The sequence below is a fragment of the Alligator sinensis genome, unplaced genomic scaffold (genome assembly GCF_000455745.1).
Source record: "Alligator sinensis unplaced genomic scaffold, ASM45574v1 scaffold826_1, whole genome shotgun sequence".
In the NCBI taxonomy this organism is placed as follows: Eukaryota; Metazoa; Chordata; order Crocodylia; family Alligatoridae; genus Alligator; species Alligator sinensis.
In genome coordinates, this window is record NW_005843410.1 from 27,307 (window position 1) to 36,190 (window position 8,884).

At 44.9% G+C, this 8,884-nt stretch overlaps 1 protein-coding gene across 1 annotated transcript in view; it reads right to left on the minus strand.

Annotated features, from left to right (window-relative positions):
• Positions 1–6,787, minus strand: part of LOC102381285 (chitinase domain-containing protein 1-like) — a 31,323-nt gene extending 24,536 nt beyond the window's left edge. Inside the window, exon 1 of the mRNA XM_006038597.3 lies at positions 6,650–6,787. The gene's annotated coding sequence lies outside the window, so the exon portion shown is untranslated. The remainder of the gene's footprint in view (positions 1–6,649) is intronic.
• Positions 6,788–8,884: the final 2,097 nt, after the last annotated feature.

Here is an 8,884-nt window from a genome sequence, read left to right on the forward strand (position 1 = left end):
ACCAGTCAGCAGTGGTGGCGGCAGAGCCGTGTGCCACTCAGGACTGACCAGCGCAGGTAGGGGGAAAGTGCAGCTGAGCCACCTGCTGCTCCGGCTGGGCTCATCCTGTCCCAAGAGGCACATGGCTACTCCTCTTCCCACACGCACCGCGTCGGCAACGTCAAGCTGATGCGGTGCATGCGGGAACCTTGTCCCTTCCCCAGCCCTTCAGCAGCCATTAGGAAGCTGCTGAGGGGGCTGGGGGAGGGACAAAGGGTGGGAACGAAAGTAAACCATGTTTACTTTCGTTTCCCGTCGCAGCACCGCGGGCCACAGAAAATGCCTTGGTGGGCCGTATGGCAACCCGCGGGCCATATGTTGGACAAGCCTGGTTTACATCATTACTTGAAGCCCTGCATAGCTACTCTCAGCCTACATTCCAATATTGTTCCGTCACATCTACCTGCTTTTTAAGATACCAGCAACGTTAGATTTCAATATTTCTGTGCTACACTGTCAAAGCTAAACCTATCTAATTCACTTCATGAGACATAGCAGAAGTGCTCATGTCATGGCCCTGCTGGATTCTAACAAATCTGTTCATGATGGGTATTTAGCAGAATTTGCAATCTCAGAAAGAACAGGAGAAGTTCCATGTGTAGCTTGTTTACATGCATAAATGTTTTAAATGAATGGCAGACAAGGTTCTTTGGCTAAATCTGATATATTTTATTAAACCAACTCATATAGTTGGAAACATACTTCTTTCCAAGCTTTCAGGACAGGTACAAATACCCTTCACCAGGCTGAGAGGGTGTCTGCAGATGGCCTGTGCTCTTCCTAGATGGAGTGGTAAAGCAGCCAGAGGGCAGTACATATGCAAGAAAATCAGTCAGTTAAAATTGAGGTGGTCAGTAGGTGAGAGACAGATGGGGGAGAATGAATGTAGCTGTAGTCAATGGATAGAGGTAGGGTGGGGAGGGGTGAAGGAATGAGAATAGCTGGTTAAAAATGGAGGGTTTATGTGGGGAGTCAGATGTTAGGCAGGTTATAAGGTGTCATAAATCCAATGTCTATACAGCAAAAGCTTTGTTATCCAGCACCCATGGGGAATCGGGGGTGCCAGGTAACAAAATATGCCAGTTACCTGAGAGGCCACCTCTCCTGCCACATCTAGTATGCCGCCGTCCCTCCCACCACAAGGGACAGGTAGGGGGGCAGAAGAGAAAGGGGAAAAGAACTGTTATTGTGGGGGCTCGGCAGCATAAGGCCGCTTTGCCCCAGGCTATAGGGGCTTGGCAAAACCAGAAGTGCCACAGTGGGCGCTTCCAGTTTCGCTTTTACCTTACAAGCCGGCACGCCGGTTAATAGAGCATGCCAGCTTGTAAAGTGCCGGATAATGCAACTTTTACTGTATTTAGTCCATGATTTTTTGCATCTGGTAGATTAAAATGAACAATTAATCCATTGTTATGGAGTCAACTGAGACTACAGACTATAAAACAGCTTTCAAAGCGTCTCTCAAGGGTATGTTTTTGCCCTCTCTCTAGCACCTTTCATCTTAAGTTTTTGAAATAAGGAATATATTATAAGGAAAATATATAGAATATAAGAAATACAATACAAGGAAAAACTTCATGGTTTGTGTGACCAGACTCTGGAATGGACTCCCAGCAGGGGTGGTGCAGGCACGTACCGTGGAGATCTTCAAAAGTAGAATGGATGCACACCTTGCTGAGGTTATTTAACCCCAGCAGTCTTTCCTGGCCAGAGCAGGGGGCTGGACCCAATGATCTCACAAGGTCCATTCCAGCCCTAAACTTCAATGAATCTGTCAGTCCCGGAGGGTCAGCAGGCTGCACGTATAACTGTAGCTGAGCTCTAACACCTTCTAGCAGTGTCCTTGTAACTATCCCAATATCTACTAATTGTTTAAATCTTCTTATGCCATTTGTAAATGGAATCCCCACATTAAGGTAAGTAACCAAGACAGACTCCACAGGTATTCTGCACCTGGTATCCAGCTGTATTTGTCCCCTCATATACTAGGCAATTGTCATAGATGATGCAATATTTTTCAAACCTATTCAGAAGAGACTAGTTTTGGCTTGGAGTCTGTATATTGAAACCAAGTCTCCTTGAACACCTCTTTGGAAAGTAACTTTCATTTGCCTTAAGTGATAAGCCCGTTAACAGCATCAAACTTAGCATGCAGAGCCTGGGGTCCTCCCTTGTCTCCTCTACATCTATGTCCTCTCCCTCAAGTACTAAAACACAGACAGTAAGCTAGTTCTCTGTAAGCCAGATGCACTGTAATAAGAACCTAAATATTTTCTTCAATAGTTTCAATCATGTAGAAGTCAGAACATGCCTCTACATCAATTACACTGCCCAGTAAGATGCAATTAAAAAGAAAACAGCAGCATTATCAGATGGCAGGCAGGCACGAGTGACATTCTGTGGCAGCATAGGTACCCAGCTAAGAGTACAGGAAGAGATTTAGATCCCAAGAATAGTTGAAAGACCAATCCAGGCATTAATAATTAAGCAAATAAAGATTTACATTTAGGGACCAATTCATACCATTTTAAAGGATGATGTACAGGCATCAGGCTAACAAGAGAAAGTTAGAACAGGCTGGCCTGTTTAAAGCATATAGGTTTGGGATTAAGAGAAGAAAGAGTGCTATGCACTTAATAAATGCTCCCTAAATACACAGGCCTAAAAATAAGACTAGCTCTCCTCATTTTCAAGGCTAATAGTAGCCCCAAACCTGGTTAAAAACCTTCAAGATGAAGGGGACTAGTCAATTTTAGGGCTGCCAATACTATAACTGTATAGTTCAGAAACAGTGTTCAGAGTGCTGCAGTATTGGCAGCCCTGGAAAAAGATGACTAGCTCCCACCCTCAAGGCTTCTAATAGCTACTGTGTAACACCTGCTTCAGCTTAAATGCCATTGGCACAGCTGAACAGAGTGCAATTAGCATGCAATTAAACAGAGTACAATGCAATTACAGAAAAGACATTGAGGGTGAAAGACATTATGCACTTAAGCAGTAGGTAACAGATAAGGACTGGCATCATGTTTTACAGTTCAGTAAATTAAGCAGTTATGAAATAGGCACATGTGGATTATATTATAATGCATAACGGCAGTCCAATTTAAGTCCCCCAAAGGCCACACCGCAGACATGTCTTCAAGCCATGTGGACACTACCACCCCCAAACTGCTCCCCACCCATGGGTCACTCCCCGCTCTGCTGTACTATGCAGGCACAATGCCACCTCATTCCCAGCCCCACCTGCAACATGTATCCTCATGGGCACCCCTCAGTACACATGCAGGCATAAACTCCATCCCGTACCATGTGAGGCCCAGACTCGCCTTCAGCTCTCCATGCTGTGCCACTCTGTCCCACCCCCTGGGGTGAGGGTAGGAAATAGCAGCCAGAGGAGGGAGGGGGAACCCAGAGGCTCTAGCTGCTCATGCAGCCCAAGTGACGGGGAGGAACAGCAAAGGGTGAGAGCCGAGAGCTGCAACTCAATCCCTCACAGGTAGCAGGTGGACCAGAGGCTGTCAACTGGTCAGCCTCAATGTGTAAAAAATGCTAAATGAAACTTCCCCTGATATAATTAAATGGATATCAGAAAAAAAGTGACCAAATGAAATGTAGAATAGCCCTAGACCAGCAGGGGGAAGAGGACCTTTTCAGCAGACATGCCATAAGGTGAGCCCCACACCCTTCCCAACTATCACCCTGATCCCCTTCACTTGCCAGATCTGCTGCTCTACTTTCTGCTCCCTGCCACTCTGCTGCCTGTCTGCTCCCTAATCTGCCACATGCGCCTGTGCCACTTCTGACACGCATACTATAGGTTCACCACCTTGCCCTAGACTTATTCCTAGGCAGAAATTACCAAACAGAAAGAAAATGGAAAAAAAAAACCTATACAAAATGGAGAGGTGTTTTTCAACCATGCTTTAAAAAAATTATACAAGAGTGCCTGCGATCAGGAAAGTGCTTACCATTGGGCTGAAAAAAAAAAGGACACCTGCTGTGTTTATTTTGAAAAAGGTTATTTCAAAAAGCAAACAACTGCAAGATAGATAAGAGTCTGGGACCTAACCAGAGCGCCAAAACACTGCCACGAAACCCTTACAATGCAAGCTTGCCAGTCTAGGTTTCCTGTAACAGCACGAGAAAACGTTATGCGAATTCAAGTTTCCTTTTCTGGTGAACTTAGCCAGTAAGTCGCATCAGCCAGGACACAATTTTAACTAGCAAATATAATTGTGCACATTTACTCTTCATTATCCCACCTCCCAACCAACCTCCATTTAAATCAAAGTTTAAACTTCCAGTTTAAAAGAGTTGGACAAGATGCATGTTTATCAAGATGAAGCAACAAACAAAGCAAAACTGGGAGCACACACCCACATTACTGTGCTTCCCTCCTTTCAGTAAATGACTTCAGTTGTCAAAGGAAAGTCTTGGGGCGCTATCGCAATGGCATAATTAATACCATGTAATCCACTCCTGCCAGACTCCAGGAACTACAGAAATGCAGCCTGGAGCTAGTAATAGAACACCTTAACTATGAATCTCTCTTAACCTGTAAATGGGTATGACTGGCTTGGGCCATAGCTGCAAATGTATGGAAATGTAAGGATGGAGAATGAAGAAATCTTGCCTCCAGTGACACTAAATATACAAATATTTTTGTATGCTCTGACTCTTAAGAAAGCGCAGCTAGGCAATGGCCTAGCATTCATAAGTGGGTGGGCCTTTTCTGGTCAATATGAAAATGGAAGTAGGGGCAGAGGAAGAAGCATCCTCATTTGATGACAATTGAAGTAGTCATTAGTTAAATTGTTTGTAATTGGTTCTCTCTTCTAAGCAAGGAGCTAACTTTTTTTTGACCTTCTTCTATCTTCTTTTTGAACCTCAGGAAGAGCGCACACCAAGTGCAGATGCTTCCTCAGCCTGACAAAGGGTATTTATACCCGAAAGCTTGCAAAGAATTTTTCCAACTATTTGAGTTGGTCTAATAAAAAGATATCAGATTTACCCAAAGAACCTTGTCTGCCTATGTCCCTAGACCAACACAGCTATAGCCTCTACTTTTGAACCTCTTGACATTTTGCCAGGCTTCCTTCTGGCATGGTAATATGTATGCTATATCTGTTTTACTAGATGCCACTACAATTCTCAAACACCAAACTTCTCGGTAAGGTCAACAAAACGATCTTGAAGTTTAGAGGCATGGTAGTCTTGGAGGTCTGATCCAGCAAGTGTTCAAAATGAATAACTATTCTCCAACTATTTGGGTTGGTCTAATAAAAAGATATCAGATTCACCCAAGGGACCTTGTCTGCCTATGTCCTTAGACCAACACAGCTACAACCTACACCCCTGGAACTGTATTACATGCAGTTTTAAGCCTCCTTTCAAAACTATAAAAAAAATGTAGCTTGTGACAATAAAAGACTGCAAATAGTTTACAAAGAAACTCACTTTTCTAGTTCCTTGGGTTTTAGGGATAAACTTGAAGTGGAACTGTTCTAATCAGACACTTATCATAACTGAGATTTTTTGTGGTATCCTGCTTAATAGTCTTTTAATGTTCCAAAATGATCACTCATACATAGATCAATTTACCTTTCTCCTCCTCCTCCCTCAGTGCAGTTAATGTTTGAATATTATTCTTGTCCCTTAACTGTTTGGTAACAAGAGAAACTACACAGGAAAAAAAAAAAAAAATCAGTAATTCCTGTAGAGGAAAATTCCAATCTCTTTCATTTTAATTAATTAAAGGGCATTATTTTTATTTTGTGTGTGTATTAGTTTTTGAAATTGAATGCCACTCAGCTCACAAAAGTTATGGAGGGGTAGTTCAAGTCTAATGTGGGGTGCCTTGAGTCCAAAAAGGTTGAGAAATACTCTCCTAGACAGAGCCTAAATGACAAACAGATGGGAGTGCCTATTGCAATATATTAAATCGAAGACAACCCTGAATTGCTAACAATTAGATTCTATATACGAAAAAGTTATAAATTATAGTATTCCATGCATAGAATCTAATTATTGGAGGATATGCATCTCTCTGTACCACCTGCCCTCCCTGCAGCGGTGGTGAGGGGATCAAGCAGCTTACCCCCTGGTTGTGCCTGCCCCCACCACAGCCTCTGCTCTCCTCCCCACCCTTATTCCTGCCCCGCACTGCCAGGCTCCATCCCTATTCTAGCCTGGGGCACAGAGCATGGACTCAGCTCAGATCCTGTATAAGTGGTGCAAGCAGAACAAGGCTGGGCTGGGGTTGTGTTCAGTGTCTCAGGCTGCAACATGGGTGGAGCCTGCTAGTGCGGAGCAAGGGTTAGAAGGGGGGGGGGAAGAGGGAAAGGGGTAGGTGGCAGAGCAGAAGCTATGTGGGGGTGGAAATGAAGAGGAAAAGGTGAGGCGGGAAGATGGCGGGGGGAGCAGAGGCAGCAGCTACAGCTCCAACCCTGACCCCAAGTAGGGGCTGGAACCCCAGCCACAGCAGCTGCCTGGCCCCTACCACCCTCATACTTGATACCAAGATGAGGGGCTCCCCCTCCACCCCGCACATTTGAAATTGTGGGGGGAACCCTGTCTTAGGACTGTGTAAGTATAATATTACAGTGCTTACCTCCTTGTAGAGGGCCACGTCAGTCAAGTTTCTGTCTGTAGCAAACTTTTCATCTAAAACTTCAGCTTTAATGCAGCTTGAGAAGGACCAGGAGCTGAGACCCTCAAACCAAACCCAGCACTCAGGTATGGATATCACATGCCACTGCAGTAACCAAGCAACATCCAATATCACACCTCAGCCTTTGTCTATGTTCACAGTTCCACCAACTACACAGAACGGACTTCACAGACTTTAATTGAAGTAGCTATGCAGCTAGAAAGTTCATTCCATTTAAATCCAAGCTAAACTTGGTCTATGCTGGTTAAGTTTAACCGAATTTAAAAGCATCTAGACAAGATTTTGCAGTCTTTTCCCATAAAGGAAAAAAACCCCACAAAACAGTATTACATGTTGCTAATAAGTACAATTCTGGATATGGACAAGGCCTCAAAGATCAGTTATGCCACAAGGAAATGGTAAAAAAAAAAAAAAAAATTAACCAGTTCCCAAACTCTCAAAGGCTACCTCAGCTCTGAAGGTGAAAGCAGGTTCCAGCCACTACCTTAGAAGCTCCTCAGTCTCAAGTTGTAGCCAGGGAAGTTTAGATTACATATTACAAAAAATTCTCACTAGAAGGGTAATCAAGCACTGGAACATGTTACCCAGAGAGTGTGGAATCTCCATCCTTATAGGTTTTTAAGACCCCCAGAGGAAAAAGCCTTGACTGGGATGATCTAGTTGGGGATGGTCCTACTTTGAGTGCAGGGTTGGACTAGATGTGACCTTCTGACGTCCTTTCCACCCTGGATCTTCTAGGATTCTACCATCCCCCTGCTACAAGACAATCTGACCAGCCAGTCCAGCAGACTGGACACTAAAAGCATGCTGTTAGTACAGTTCTTATCTTATTAAAAGAAAGTAAACGGTTTGGGGGGGGCGGGGAAATCACAGCTAGTGACTGGGATTGCTTCTATTAAAAAAATAAATAAATAAATAAATAAATAGATAGAAACATTCCACACAAAAAAAATCCAGTTACTTTGCCTAGCACAAGCAATGCTGTTTCTTTCACCTGGGTCTTCCACTGTGTAGCAGAAAGGGAGATTTGTTTCTAATGCTACTGAGAAGGGACTTTGTTTCCAAAACCATCTGATGCTCAAGAACCACTGGTTCCATTTCTACTCTGGCATCTAACAGGTCTCCAAGACATCACAGGGATCATAAGAAAATGGGGTGGGAAGAGACCTCACATCACACCATTGCAGCCAAACAGCTACAGGAGCATACATTTCACTGAAGCCCAGCTACAAATTGAAGTTTAAACAAGTCAAATGGGGAAGAGACGGGGTAGGAGAGCAGTGCGGGGAAGGGGGTGGAAATCCACATGCCTGCATGTGCGCACTCATGGGGCTGCACCCTGTGGGTTTTTGTTTGGGGTTCCCCCCCACAAGTAAATGTTAAGTGCTTGATTCTCTGTTGAATGGTTGTCCATAAAGGCATACACCTTGAACATGGGAGCCCCTTGCAGTACCCAGAGAAAACAGAATCACAGACAATTCGATTCATAGATTATAAAGCCGGAAGGGACCTTGGAAGATCACTGGGTCCAGTGCCCTGCACCAGGCAGCAAAGATAACTGGGGGTCAGGTGATTCCAGCAAGGTGACCGTCTAGTCTCCTCTTGAAGATTTCCAGGGTAGGCGATTGCACCACCTCTGGAGGCAGCTTATTCCACAGGGCTGGAAATGACCTCAAGAGGTCACCTACTCTGTCATTTCTCAATCCGTGGGTCACGACACAAAAGTGGGTTGCAAGGAATATATGAAAGGGTTGTGAACAAACTTAAAAAATAATGGATCAGACTTCAAAAATGGATTCTCTTTTTAAAAGAGAAAAGCGTGGGAAACGGTAGCTTTCTCCTTGCAGGAGGGCAGAGCTCCAGCCTGCCAGGGGCTGCTTGTCGTCCCCCCCCACCCTGCCATGCCCGGGACCCTGGGGGGCCAGGGGCTGGGGATCGGGATTGGTCATTGATATTTGCAAATGGGTCCTGGTCAAAAAAGGTCGAGAACCACTGATCTAGTCCTCTAGTCTAGGACCATCCCCAAACGCATCATCAAGAGGCGACTGGGCAGTCACCTTAGTGGGTCGCCTGACCCCACCTATTTCTCCTGCCTGGTGCCCCACGATCTTCGGAGGTCCCTTCCAACCTATGAATCCTAGCCAGGGCCTGTCCCCGTCCAGGAGCTACTGCCAG